Source organism: Chelonia mydas, chromosome 2 (genome assembly GCF_015237465.2).
Source record: "Chelonia mydas isolate rCheMyd1 chromosome 2, rCheMyd1.pri.v2, whole genome shotgun sequence".
In the NCBI taxonomy this organism is placed as follows: domain Eukaryota; kingdom Metazoa; phylum Chordata; order Testudines; family Cheloniidae; genus Chelonia; species Chelonia mydas.
The window spans coordinates 191,706,020-191,721,136 of NC_057850.1; the positions used below are offsets into that span (position 1 = coordinate 191,706,020).

At 46.8% G+C, this 15,117-nt stretch overlaps 1 long non-coding RNA gene across 1 annotated transcript; it reads right to left on the reverse strand.

Moving 5' to 3' along the window:
• Positions 1 to 667: 667 nt before the first annotated feature.
• On the reverse strand, positions 668 to 9,240 carry LOC122464331. The gene is made up of 3 exons (XR_006288273.1): positions 9,227 to 9,240; positions 8,500 to 8,504; positions 668 to 889 (listed from the first exon to the last, which is right to left on the reverse strand). It is a non-coding gene; the product is annotated as an uncharacterized LOC122464331 (long non-coding RNA).
• Between the last annotated feature and the right edge of the window lie 5,877 nt (positions 9,241 to 15,117).

Sequence of the window (15,117 nt, forward strand, 5' to 3'; positions counted from 1 at the left end):
CCAGGTCCAGGGTGATAAACAGATCACCCTGTTGGGGTTCCTGGCTGTTGGGGAAACCAGTTTCTCTGATTCTTTGCTATGATGAGGAGGAGGTTGTAGATAGCTCACAGCAATCTTCTGCACCCCCAAAACCTGCTTCCCTGTTGCCTCCCACTCCTTGGACAGAGTCAAAGCACAGGGTTGGGGTAGTGGTGGCTGCACCCCCTAGAATGGCATGCAGCTCATCATAGAAGCGGCATGTCCGGGGCTCTGAACCAGAGTGGCCGTTTGCCTCTCTGGTTTTTTGGTAGGCTTGCCTGAGCTCCTTAATTTTCACGCGGCACTGCTGCAGGTCCCTGTTATAGCCTCTGTCCTTCATGCCATTGGAGATTTTTTCAAATATTTTGGCATTTCGTCTTTTTGAACGGAGTTCTGCCAGCACGAATTCATCTCCCCATACAGCGATCAGATCCCGTACCTCCCGTTCGGTCCATGCTGGAGCTCTTCAGCGATTCTGGGACTGTATGGTCTCCTGTGATGATGAGCTCTGCATGGTGACCTGTGCAGGTGAGCTCGCCAAGCTGGCCAAACAGGAAATGAGATTCAAAAGTTCACGGGCCTTTTCCTGTATACCTGGCCAGTGCATCTGAGTTGAGAGCGCTGTCCAGAGCGGTCACAACTGAGCACTTTGGGATAGCTCCCGGAGGCCAATACCATCAAATTGTGTCCACAGTCCCCCAAATTCAACCTGGCAAGGCCGATTTCAGCGCTAATCCCCTCATCGGGGTGGAGTAAATCGATTTTAAGGGCCCTTTAAGTTGAAAGAAAGGGCTTCGTTGTGTAGACAGGTGCAGGGTTAAATCGAAATAACGCAGCTAAACACTACCAAAACTCCTAGTGTAGACCAGGCCTATGTAGATTTTTGTGTAACAAGAGAGGGAGAGAGAATTGGATTAAATCTGCTGTACTCTGAAAGTCATGAAACTGCATTTGAAACGGAAGAATGATGAGCGTATGGGAGTGAGTGTTTGGAACAGATAATTGACTGGTTAGTGGATGGTGCCAGCCTAAACCTAAGAATTACAACTCCAGTATTGATGGGCCGAAGAGAATGCAGAGTGGAGATAACCGGTTGACCCCCAGTGGGCAAACCAGAATCCACCCAAGCGCCTCAAGGAAGGACAGAAGAACTGAAGATAACACACAGCCATCATGGAGCTGTCATGGATGTGCCATCTGCTGGTTGAACTGATTAATGGTCATCTCGTTTGCAACATCAGCTTGATGAAGCAACCTGCATAGACTTGTATTGAGCCAAAGACCTATAAAGACAGAACTAGGGGACCGGGTTCTTTGAGTCTGGTTCTGCGGCCACCCTCCAGGAGCATGGGATGCGCATCTGACACAGACTCGGCTCCACTCTCGTGTATAGGCTACCTGGCCAGTACTCTGTCACGAGCAACCTTTATGCTGGTAACTATAATAACTTTTGCAGAACCTGTGTGAATGTCTGTGTAAATGTTTATGTGAGTGAATACCGACAGTAATTGTGTTTATTGATTTTCTGTTGTATTTACAATAAACGTGGCATTTTGCCTTATCCCTCTTATAAGATCCTATTGGTATTATTTTATTAGTGTAACAAATTAACTCAAAAAAATTAATCGTGGTTTTAAAAATTAATCCTGATTAATCACAGTTTTAATTGCACTGTTAAAAAATAGAATATCAATTGAAATTTATTAAATATTTTTGGATATTTTTCTACATTTTCAAATATATTGATTTCTCCCAGTTGCCCCTGTTTTTAATTTCTTCTCTCTTAAGCACACTCATGTAGACACTTCTCCTTCCATTAAAAGTAATGGAAACATCTCATAAGCAACACATCATCTGCATCCATTGGATTGCACTTAAGTGTCTAGGGCAGGACCATGCTCCACTCCCCTGTTCTCCAGTGCTAAGTTCAATGCCGAGCTTTGCTCACGTTCTTGCATACTCTGCACATTTCCCCATACTACATTAAAGCCTTTTTCATGGGTGCTGAGCAAACACTGAGGCCCATTGAAATTAGTGGGGGTTAGCCACCTAAATATCTTTGAGGATCTGGGCTTGAGTGCTTTGGCTCTCTGCATTTTTCAGCAGTATTCAGCAACCTGAAGGTTTGAGCCTTCATAAACTATGGGACCTATTCTTATGCACACCAAATTACATTTACACACCCAGAGTGGTGTAAAGGAGCTAGGGTTGCCAGGAGTCCGTTTTTTGACCGGAATGCCTGATCAAAAAGGGACCCTGGCAGCTCTGGTTGGCACTGCTGACCGAGCCATTAAAAGTCTGGGAGTGATGCAGCAAGGGCCTGGGGCTAAGGCAGGCTCCCTGCCTGCCCTAGCTCCACATGTCTCCCGGAACCGGCCACCAGGTCCCTGCAGCCCCTAGGCACTGGGACGGCCAGGGATTGGAAGGCTCTGCGCGCGGCCCCCGCCTTGATTGCAGGCTCCACAGCTCCCATTGGCTGGGAACCATGACCAATGGGAGCTGTGGAGGGCAGCACCTGCGGGCGCGAAGGCAGCGCACACCGCGCAGAGCCACCTGGCCGGCCATACACCTAGAGGCCGAAGGGACCTGGTGGCCACTTCCTCGGAGCTGCGATAAGCACCACCGAGACCTCACGCCCTCTCCCGCATCCCAATCCCCCGCCCCAGCCTGGAGTCCCCTCTCACACCCCAATCCCTCGTTTCTGGCCCCACCCCTGAGCCAACACCCCAGCTGGAATCCTCACCCCCCACACCCTAACCCCCAACCTCCTTCTGCACCTCAAACCCCTCACCCCCAGCTCCACCCCAGAGCCTGCACCCCCAGCCAGAGCCCACACCCCCTCTCACACTCCGAACCCCACGGTCCCAGCCAGAGCCTACTCCCGCACCCCAACCCCCTGTCCCAGCCTGGTGAAAATGAGTGAGGGAGTGAGGGTGGGGAAGACTGAGCGATGGAGGGAGGGGGGATGGAGTGAACAGGGAGCAGGGCCTCAGAGAAGGGGTGGGACAGGGGTGTTCGGTTTTGTGTGATTAGAGAGTTGGCAACCCTAAAAGTGGCCATAGTACAAATGAAACTCAGGTCTGATAACTTACTCTGTTTAGTACAGCATTGAACATACTGACAGTAAATCATAAACAACATCTGAGGACAAGGTGGCTCTCCAGCAGCTTGAGGATCTCTGGATTACTGAATTCTATACGGCATAAGAGAGGAGGATTTGGATGAACCGTTCATATGAACTATGACCTGGGGTTGGGCTCAATTGTAGAGTTGTTCAGTCCTTTATGGCTGTGCAAGACAAGCCAGGCTTTCCTGGATATGCATCTCACTAACATAAGTAATGTGAACGAAAGGCTAGGACCTTTCTTCAGCAAGTTGATTATGTGGGGTTGGGAAAGGCCATGTTATTGTTTATGCGTAAAAGTGTGGAATAATTTGAAGAAACAGAGTCTGGACAGAGAATTCAGGGAACCTCTGGGAGAGACAGCAGATATTAACTTGTCAGTGTTAATGCACAGCTAAGCCACTAATACAGGGCTGTTCTACCATATTAGCAACTGCTGCAATTACCTCTGCCTAAATGGCTTTTAATGTTTTTATACCACTGCATAATATATGAATATAGCAATTTGCAAGCACAATTCCTTTCTAATTAAGAAAATAGAATGTTCATGAGCACTGATTTTTCCAGTGACTTTAATGTTCCACATACAAGTTTTTAAATATCATGTGATTCACAAACATTTGCAAATGGTCTGTCATGTCTGTGATAAAATAAAAAAGGGAAAAAGCTGAAGAAGTTTAAAAATGCATGCTTGTAAGTATTTCTGAAAACTACTAAATATAGTGTGACAGGGTCGGGCCAGATGGCTACAGGAGAGTGATAGAGGGCAGATATATTAGCCCCAGGCTAAGTAGGTCCCTTTTCCCTGGGTAAGATAACAGGGAAGGTTCGAGAACAATCAGGAACCTTCTGGAGACAATTAAGACAGGCTGATTAGAACACCTGCAACCAATCAAGAAGCTGCTAGAATCAATTAGGGCAGGCTAATCAGGGCACCTAGGTTTTAAAAAGGAGCTCACTTCAGTTTGTGGCATGCATGCGAGGAGCTGGGAGCAAGAGACACAAGAAGCTGAAAGTGAGAAGGTGTACTACTGGAAGACTGAGAAGTACAAGCATTACCAGACATCAGGAGGAAGGTCCTGTGGTGAGAATAAGGAAGGTGTTGGGAGGAGGCCATGGGGAAGTAGCCTAGGGAGTTGTAGCTGTCACACAGCTGTTACAGGAGCCACTGTAGACAGCTGCATTCCACAGGGCCCTGGGCTGGAACCCGGAGTAGGGGCCAGGCCCGGGTTCCCCCCATCCCCCTCAACTCTCTACTTGATACCGGAGGAATTGAACTGGACTGTGGATTCCACCAGAGGGGAAGGTCTCTGGCCTATTCCCGATCTACTAGGTGGATCAGCAGAGACTGCGGGGATTGTTCTTCTTCCTTTCCCCATGCTGGCTAGTGATGAGGCTAACTGAGTGAACAGCAGATTTGAGCCACGAAAGTGGCCAAACTGAGGGCTGCCGTGAACCTCTGAGGTGAGCAAATCCGCCAATAAGCACAGGATCCAGCAAGGAGGAACTTTGTCACAACTGGGGTCAGGAGTGGGATCTGGTGTGCACAGCGCGGCAGAAGAAGGAGGGTGTTTGAAAAAGGAAAAAAAAAAACGGGGAGCGGGTTTATTTTTTTTTTCACCACAATGGAAGACGTAGTGCAGGCACCGATACAAGCCACAGCTGCCCAGCAGGAGGCTACCCGTGTCTAGGCAGCCGCCCAACAGGAGGCAGTGTGGCTGCAGCAAGAGACTAATCGCCTGCTGATGGACCAGACTGCTCAGGAGTGTGCTACGTTGCGGGAACTGGTAAATCAAGTGAAGTCCCTTACAGAGATGAACCACAGCCATGATGGGACGTGGATCATACGGCCCAGCAATTGCCTGCAGAAAATGACAGGGGAGGATAACATAGAGGCATATCTCCTGGGCTGTGAGAGGACAGCCTTACGGGAGGCTTGGCTTCGAGATCAGTGGTCTGGCATCCTCGCCCCATTCCTGTGTGGGAAGGCCCAGAAGGCCTACTATGATCTGCCTGAAGAGGCTGTGGCAGACTACCCCCAGCTGAAAGCAGAGATCCTGGCCAGATCTGGGGTAATGACCGCAGTGCGGGCCCAGCAGTATCACGAGTGGAGGTACCAGGAAAACAAAACCCCGTGGTCCCAACTGTTTGACCTCATCCATCTCACATGAAAGTGGTTGCAAACTGAGTCCCGGAGTCTGGAGGAGATACTAGAGGTTCTGGTCATCGACCGATACATGAGGGGGCTACCGCCAGACCTTTGCACCTGGCTAAGCCAGAACGAACCCTTCACCTACGACGAGGTTGTCGCGCTGGTAGAGAGGTGAAGGACAGCTAGGGAGCTGACCCGACCAGTTAAGGAAGAAGCACCCTGGATTAAACTAGCAGCACCAAGCCCTAGAGCTTGGTGACTGGGCCACCAGGAGAACCCAGGTGGAAAAAGAGAGGGGCTGAAGGCCCACCAGTAGCCACAAAGAGTCGGAGCACTGAGGGGGAAGAGGATCGTGATGTTAGACTGCCCAAACCAAGAGACTGGGGAACGCCTAGGGCTCCATACAGATGTTACACCTGCGGGGAGTGGGGACACATAGCTGCACAGTGTCCCAGTGCTGAGGAGCCTATGCAATGTAACCTGGGGAACTGGGCAGACCCATGCTCCCTAATCCACCTTGTGGGGGGTCTCACTAACCCCACATACGTACACCAGACCAGTGAAGCTAAATGGGGTAGAGACCACAGCACTGGTTGATTCGGGGAGTGCTATCACGCTTGTCTCGGGGAAGCTCGTGAAGTGTAGTCAGCTGCTGTGGGCTAAGTGTACGGGAATAAATATGCATCCATGGGACAGTTGGTTATTACCCCACCATCCCAGTAAAAATCGAGATTCAGGGAAACACTACTGAGGTAGCAGCAGGTGTTGTCCCTAAATTCCCATACCCGGTGCTCATAGGGAGGGACTTCCCAGGGTTTGGAGACTTACTCCCAGTAGGGGAATTGGAGAAAAGGGGAAACCCTGAAGTCAGTGAGGCATCCACAGTAGACTGTCAACCCCCAATCTTCTCTGAAATATCCCCAGATTTGTTCTCCACTCCCAGACAGGGTAGAAAGTCAAAAAGGGAAAAGAGGGCAGCTAAGACCTTGGGAACCCGAATACTGACCCAACGCCAGAGGATCACTCTGGTAGGTAGGCGGACCCGAGCAGCTGAAAAGGAGGCCACCCAGAGAGAGAAGCACCCGAGACTGACCCACACCCTAACGCCTCTGAACCAGTAGAGGCAACAGAGACTGGCCCCCTAGATCTCGGGCAGATTAGCCCTGGGAGAGGAAATTTTGGACGGGACCAGGCTGAAGATCCAAGGTACAACAACATTAGGAAGGAGGTGACTGAAATAGATGGGGTCCCCGTGGAAGGGAAACCCAAGGACCAGGACCCTACTTCATAATAAAGAAGAATCTCTTATACCGGGTTGCACCAGTACAGGGGCAGAAGGTAGAGCAGATCCTAGTACCTCAAAAACACCAGAATGCTGTATTAAGTCTTGCCCATAGTCATCTTTCTGGGGGGCATTTGGGGGTAGAGAAGACCCTGGCACAGGTCCTGCGACGATTCTTCTGGCCCGGAGTACATGAAGAAGTGTGGAGGTACTGTGCATCCTGCCCGGAGTGCCAGCTGCACAGTCCCCATCCCCCTTGAGGCACCTTTAGTACCCCTTCCCATCATAGAGGTCCCCTTTGAGCGAATAGCTGTGGACCTAGTGGGACCCCTGGAGAAGACAGCCCGGGGCCGCCAATATATACTTGTCATTCTGGATTATGCTACTAGCTACCCAGAAGCCGTCCCCCTGCAGAACACAGCCTCTAAAATGATAGCTAAAGAGTTGGTGGGGATCTTTGCCCAAGTGGGGCTACCAAAGGAGATATTAAGAGACCAAGGTACCCCATTTATGTCAAAGCTAATGAAGGACCTCTGTACGCTGCTCCATATCCATACCCTGAGAACTTCAGTCTATCATCTCCAGACTGATGGGCTCGTAGAAAGGTTTAACTGAACCCTTAAGGCAATGATAAGGAAAGTGGTAAATCAGGACGGGAAGGATTGGGACACCCTACTACCCTACCTTATGTTCGCAATCCGGGAGGTACCTCAGGCCTCAACTGGGTTTTCCCCCTTTGAGTTGTTATACGGACGCCACCCCCGTGGCATACTAGAGATCGCAAAAGAAATCTGGGAAGAGGAACCCAATGAGGGGAGAGATATAATTGACCATGTGTTGCAGATGCAAGAACGGGTAGCCCGGGTCACCTCTATTTTACAGGAACATTTGGAAAGGGTGCAGGAGGCCCAGCAAACCCATTACAATCACCAGGCAAAAGTCCGACAGTTCCAACCAGGGGATCGGATGATGGTGTTGGTACCCACGGCAGAAAGCAAGCTTTTGGCCCAATGGCAGGGGCCCTGTGAGGTGGCTGAACCCGTGGGGGAAGTAACCTACAAGGTGCGGCAGCCAGGATGCCGGAAACAAGGACAAATTTATCACATTAACCTCTTAAAGCCTTGGCACCAATGAGAGGCGTGTGTAGTGGCCCAAGAGACCCCGATCCAGGGAAATAACATGCAGGAGCAGATCAGGATATCCACTGATCTGACACCAAACCAGAAGAAGGAGGTAACTGAGATGATCAACCAATACCAGGACGTGTTTTCAACCAAACCAGGTCGTACCACCACAGCATATCACCACATTATCACAGACCCTGGGGCAAAGGTAACTTTAAGGCCCTATCGGGTCCCAGCAGCAAAAAGGGAGGAGACCAAGGCAGAGGTAAAAAGGATGTTGGAGCTGGGAGTCATCGAAGAGTCCCACAGTCAGTTGTCAAGCCCGACTGTGTTGGTGCCCAAACCCGATGGCACCACTAGGTTTTCTAATGACTTTCACCGGCTGAAGGAGATATCCAAATTCGATGCATACCCCATACCCCGTATTGATGAGTTAGTTGACTGCCTGGGCAATGCCCGATTTTTGACCACCCTTGATTTAACAAAGGGATACTGGCAGATTCCCCTTGCCAAAGATGTGAAAGAAAAGACAGCATTCTCTACCCCAGAGGGTCTGTTTCAATATACTGTTCTTCCCTTTGGACTGCATGAGGCACCTGCCACCTTCCAGCGTCTTATGGACAAGCTCGTCCAGCCCCATACTAGTTATGCAGCAGCATACCTGGATGATATGATTATTCACACCCCCGACTGGGAAACCCACTTGTAAAAGGTGGAAGCAGTTTTGGACATGCTAAGACAGGCTGGCCTCACAGCCAACCCAGCCAAGTGTGCTATAGGGCTAGCCGAGGCTAAATACCTTGGCTACATTGTAGGAATGGGCATGGTCAAGCCCCAACTAAACAAACTAGAGGCTATCCAAAACTGGCCCCGGCCAAATTGGAAAAAGCAAGTCAGGGCATTCCTGGGTGTGGTGGGGTACTACCGATGATTTATTCCCCATTTTGCTACCAGAGTGAGTCCCCTGACAGACCTGATAAAAGCCCGGGGCCCGGACATGGTGAAGTGGACACGTGCCACAGAGAAAGCATTCATGGATCTACGTACGGACAGCCCTCTGCAGCAACCCCGTGCTTATAGCCCCAGACTTCAACAAAGAATTCATTTTACAGACAGATGCATCTGAAGTAGGATTGGGAGCTGTCCTATCGCAGATGGTCTGAGATGAAGAACACCCAATCCTCTACCTCAGCAGGAAACTCCTCCCGAGAAAGCAGAAGTATGCCGTCATTGAAAGAGAGTGCCTAGCTGTGAAATGGGCCATGGAAACATTACGTTATTACCTTCTGGGATGATGGTTTACCCTTGTGACCGACCATGCACCCCTCCAGTGGATGCAGCGAAATAAAGAGAAGAACGCAAGGGTGACCAGATGGTTCCTGTCCCTACAACCTTTCCAATTCACCATACAACACCAGGCTGGAAGCCACCATGGCAATGCAGATGGCTTGTCATGGTTACACTGCCTGACGTCCCAAGTTGCCCAACCCCGTGGTGTTGAGCAGAGGGGGGGCGGGATATGTGACAGGGTTGGGCCAGATGGCTACAGGAGAGTGACAGAGGGCAGATATATTAGCCCCAGGTTAAGTAGGTCCCTTTTCCTTGGGTAAGGTAACAGGGAAGGTTCCAGAACAATCAGGAACTTTCTGGAAACAATTAAGGCAGACAGGCTGATTAGAACACCTGCAGCCAATCAAGAAGCTGCCAGAATCAATTAAGGCAGGCTAATCAGGACACCTGGGTTTAAAAAGGAGCTCACTTCAGTTTGCAGTGTGCGTGCGAGGAGCTGGGAGCAAGAAGCTGAGAGTGAGAAGGTGTACTACTGAAAGACTGAGAAGTACAAGCATTACCAGACATCAGGAGGAAGGTCCGGTGGGGTTTACAGTTACCTGTTAGATGTAGCACATAACACACACACAGGCTTTGCAATGGTTTCTAAATACAATTATTCTTTACTTTAGATAGCATGGAAGATATCAAGACCCTGACAGAAGTCATACAAACACCATATGCATTTTTCTGCCTCAGTTTCCTCTCCACTCTAGAGCAGTCTTTGGACTTAGATCAGAATCCTCTGGTGTGTCCTGGATCCCTCTCCTGCAGCTCATGGCTTCTCCTCTGGATCATGGAAACACTCTCTCACACCCACGCCCCTTCGCCCAGCTGCAGTCAGTGCCCTTCCACGTGCTCCCAAACAGCCAGTGAGAGACCCTCTCTTTTATAATATCCACTCCCCTTTGTCAGATGATGCCCTGATCAGTCTCATAGATCAAAGCCTCTCACCAGGTGACCCATTGCTTAGTTACTCCCCACTTGAGTTCAGGTTGAAAAACTGTTATGCCCTGAGCAGCTACCATCTCTTTGTTTAAGGGTGCCCCACTTGAATGGATGATCATCAGAATTTAACGACCATGTACTGTTAGTCTTGTTCCAGATACAAGAATTTCTCCTTTGACCTCATGTGGATTTTAGCTCAACATAGAGACAAAAGGCAACAGAAAAGGCAAACAGGCTCCACATTCAAAATTCAGTTTGCCATCTGACACAGAAAGTACCCAATGTCAACCAGAGTTCATGAACAGTACACAGACAGATTCCCCCAAACTGTCACAACTAGCAAGTGATAAAAGTTGTTAAGGACTGGCAGGAAGGAAATAAAGGGTGAGAGCTTATGAGATTAACAGGGGGGGAAAAACCCAACTTACTTCCTGTTTGATATCTGAAACAAAGCTAGGTCCAGATGAACCAATATGGATCAATGGAAGCAGAATCAAAGGTGATCAAATCATGCATGACCTGTGTTGAAGACCATCTCCTCCTCCCCATGTGACACAAGAGTACAAGAGCTGGTTGAAACTTTTTGAACAAAAGATTCTTTGTTGAAAATTGGCTTTTTCAGAGGCCAAAACACTCACACGTGCACACAAATAGGTATTTGTGTACAAAGCAGATTTTTATGCACAAAGTCACCTTTCCTTGCTGGCAAATACAGATTTTTGAGAAGGAAACAGGTTCATGTTTATATTTCTGTAGGCAAAGCCTAAGGCATGAGCCTCCTTGGTTTTGCATCTCACCACCCCAAGGCAGAGCAGCAGCAGAGATGCTCCATGCCCCCTATCCTGGTCTTAGAGCTGGAGACTACCCCAGTCATAAGATTTCACCTTTTGCAGTAAGAGAGAAAAAGAGGATCTAGTAGCAGTAGCAGTGGAAAGGTTAATAGCAATCGCCCCACTGAAACCAAAACAATGCTTCAGAAAGTGCCTGAAAGATTTAGGATAGAGGTTCGCAAGCTGAGGTCCCTGGATCCCCAGAGTTGATTGGTTATGTGGTTCTAACCCCTCTTTTTTCCAGATGCCAGATCAGAATTCATTCTTCCCTAATATTATTTTTCCATGTAAGCAATTGCTGTTATCACCACAGGGATGTTCTGAGATAGGTGGTCCATGTGATTACGAATGGGAGAGGAACTGGCTCATGAGACATTGTCTGAGTTAATGATGTTCTACACTACGATAATGTCTCAAAATCCTTTCTTTGGAGGAAGTCAGCAAAACCACCTTTAACCACCAACTGCCTCATAAGGCACTTACCCAACACTACAAAATTACATAATGGGGAAAAAAAATTCCTAATCTTATCTGGAGAGCATGTTCCATGCTACAGGATTAATAAGGTTATGGTTCTGATTATTTCCTATATAAACACTTATTTTCAAGGGTTTAAAGAGTTACAAAAATTGTGTGTGTAGTTTTTATTAATCTTGTGGGGGAGAAAGCTCAAGGACCACAGCACAGTGATTTACATCCATTTCACAATGACCAGCATTTCACCTGCCGAAGGATAGGCTCTATGTACACTCCTACACAGACAGGCAAGAATTGCATAGATCCATTGTGCACATGGTGGAGGGAAAAATCCACTGTAAGAAAAGTACAACAACCCTTCAGAATCTATTTTAAAAGTTGTGTGGGTTTCCTCTGATCTTCTTTCCCCTCCACTCCCAACTTCTTTTTCTCTTTAGCATAATTGAACCAGAAAGAAAAAAACACAAGGCAAAAATACAAAGGTGGCATTTCCACTGCCTGAAGCTATTTTAACATACTGTGTACATGGTGCCTGCTTAAACAGAATCTGATAATGCCAAGCAATACATCAACATGGGTTGCACTGGAGGATTAATTGAAGGTTTATGCTGCAGAGTGATAGTCTAACAAAAATCTGTTATGTTACCTCAGCTCCTGATCCTGTACGGTTTGAGCTCAGTGATTTGCATTCTTCATACAATTTTAATGACAATGTGTATAAAGCTTTAGGCCATTGTTAGGCTGGGATCATTTATTTTAGGTTTCACAGCAGATTATTTGTATTTTTTTTAAAGAAAAGCATAGAAATAAGACTATCTGAAGAATAAAAAACAAATCAGCTTTGACGCCCTGCTCATCACATTCTCCCATCTCTATGCCTCCTCCGCCCTTCCTGCTGCAAAGAATGCTTTCCCCATCTTGTTAGCAAAGCCATCACCCTCCCTCATTTTCAAATCTCTCCTGAAGTCTTACTTCTCCAGTGATGTCCATTGCAAATGCGCGCGCGCGCACACACACACACACCCTCCCAGTTACTGCTGTCTCTCTTCTTTCCAGTAGATCCTCACTTTTCTCTATGAGACTGTAAACTCTTCAGTGCAGGGATTCCCTAATTTTTGTGTCTTGTACAGTGCTGAATACCTTGTCAGCAATGAACTCATCATAATAACTAGGTAATCCTTGAATAATATTTAGGAAACTGCTGGAACCTTCCTACATGTAATATGTTTCTGTATTCACAATTATTAGGGTTTGGCAATCTGTTCAGATACAACCTGAACCAATCAAACCACATTTTTGCTGCTATGGTTGTTCTGTACATTTCTTGATTCCAGTCTTGACTAGAAGAACAGAAATACCAAGAGAAACACTGTTCTCATAATATTTCTGGCCTTTGACAAACCTGAACTGCAGGGTCTTAAATAAAAATGATCTTATATGAAAAATTGCAGACCCAAAACATACATCTCTGAATATAAATGAAAACATTTACCTGCTCTCTGGTTTTGTTTCATATGTGAAACTTGAATCTAGTTTGTCAACTTTTGGGTGAATTTGGTTTGATGTGGAAACTATGCAAAACTACTTTTTTTTTAAGTGTTTCAACTCCAAAAACATAGTGCTTTTGCCTGTTTTGGAATTAAAAACAATACAAAACACTAGTTTTGTACAAGTTTCATTTTAAGATTTTGGGTTTTTTCTGAAACAAAGCTCCCAGGATATAAATCTACTTAAAATGAAAGTGAAAAGAGATTTGCACTTATCCATGTAAACTATTGACTCAATTTTGCAAGGTAATGACTGTCTCCCAGAAGGTGCTCAGCACCCTCAACTCCTCCCACTGGCTACAGTCTGCTTTCATTGCCTGATCAAAGCTTTGTTTCTTTTGTCAAAAGCATCAATGGGTCAGGAGGCAACTACACCACTGACCACATCTCCATTCACAACTTGCTGCTAGATAGCTATACTTCTCTGAGACGCTACATTTCCAGAGCCTGGGATGCAGCAGGTGACAGGCAGAAGCAAAGTATTCTTGGTTGAGGGGATTTGGCTGTGTAACAAGCTTTCAGAGAAGAACGAACTAATCCAGATTCTGATTACTTCCAGAGTAAGCTACAAGTACTTCCTCTTTGACAAAGCATTTCCGCCGTAGCACGTGTGGTGATTAATTAAAAACATTATTCCCAAAGCAAAGCCTGCTTATGTGAGGAGGCAGAAGCACAGAGAACTACTTGAATTCTAATCACATTGTGCAGATTTGAATAATCTTGAAAGCACTTAGTACAGCAATGGGCTCTGTAGAAAATCTAAAAATAGATTAACCCCAATGAGAGTTCAGGCCACTCGGTGACATTCAGAAGATCCTTGGAAGACCAGCTCTCAAGAGCAAGCCATGAGAGGTACTGAGCATCTGCAACTCCCCTGGCCTTCAGAGGGAGTTGCAGGTGCACAACACTTCATAGGATATGGCCCTTAGTAGACAGAACATCACACATTTCTACTCCTGCACATTATCCGAATGAAACTGTGAGTCAGCTCTTTAGATGATGCAAGTCAGCATAGCTCCATTGACCAGAGCTGATGCAAACTGTCCTCACTCTGCCTGCCAATTGTGTGTGTGTGTGTGCGCGCGCGCGCAGAGTGAAGGCAGCTGGCTTCAGCAGTGTTACTGAGCATACTCAGTCCAAGCCAAGCAGCAAATCTGCGGAGGGGGACGGGGGACGCACACTCAAGACTCTGCATGCCGCCCCCACGCGTCATCTCTGCTATTGACTTCAGCACAGTTGTGGCAATTTACACCAGCTATATCTATATCTCCAAATCTGCCCCTAATAATTATCACTGCTAGAAAGAACATAATATGGCATTGTTCAGACTATTTATATGAAGCATATGTCATTCTATTAAAAGAAATAATAGAAAGGATCAAACAAAAACTAAAGTGCACCGTTCTAATCAGTTAGCTACTTTACAGAAAAATGGAATGCAAGTACCTGCCAGGCAGGGTATTGTATAAATCAAATACAGCAGGGATTTCCTAACCACTTCTTGTATCATAGATTAGTTTCCTTGATATGTAACAGTAGGTCATGGAAAAGGCCTGCTCCTCAGGCATAATGGCAAGTGGCAAATGTGACTGAGAATCTTCTAATGAAGGCTGTGTGCATGAATGCCATCTGCCCAGATGAGATGTATTGGAAATAATGGAACTACTAATGGAAAGCTCAATTCTATGTACTTTGCAGCTTCACATTCAATATTCAGAGACAGAGAAAGATTAGCTACTTGAATTTCTAGTCATTTGAAGAGGGTGGGATTTCCTACCAAATTGCCATGAAATCAGTAAGGGCCAGAGCCCACTTCCTTTAACGTTAATGGCAACTTTGTCATTGACTTCAGCAGGAGCAAGATCGGTCGGCCCTAAGTCAACATGATCCTTGTCTGATCAAAAACTGGTTTAGAAATTTCATGGACTGGATAAATGTGAGTAGAATGAGGTCGGGGTGGGAGTGGGGGGTTGTGTTGACTACTAGAGCATGGCAGGATTAGTATTGCTCACTGGTTCTTACTAAAGTGAACAAAGGAAATGAAAGAGACTAATGACATTATGAAACAATGCAGGGAAGGAAGGGAGTGATAAAAGTAGAAAGGAAGGGAACAATAAATATAATGAGGAGAGCAATAAAATTCAGAAAATTCTGGTCAGACTAATAGAATGGTTATTGTAGATAAATGGTTCAGGCAAATTAAAAGCGGAAAAATAATTAATAGGAACAGAATATGAAATTAGAAAATACCTGAGGTCTAGGATATGCTTAAACAGAGGCATTAAG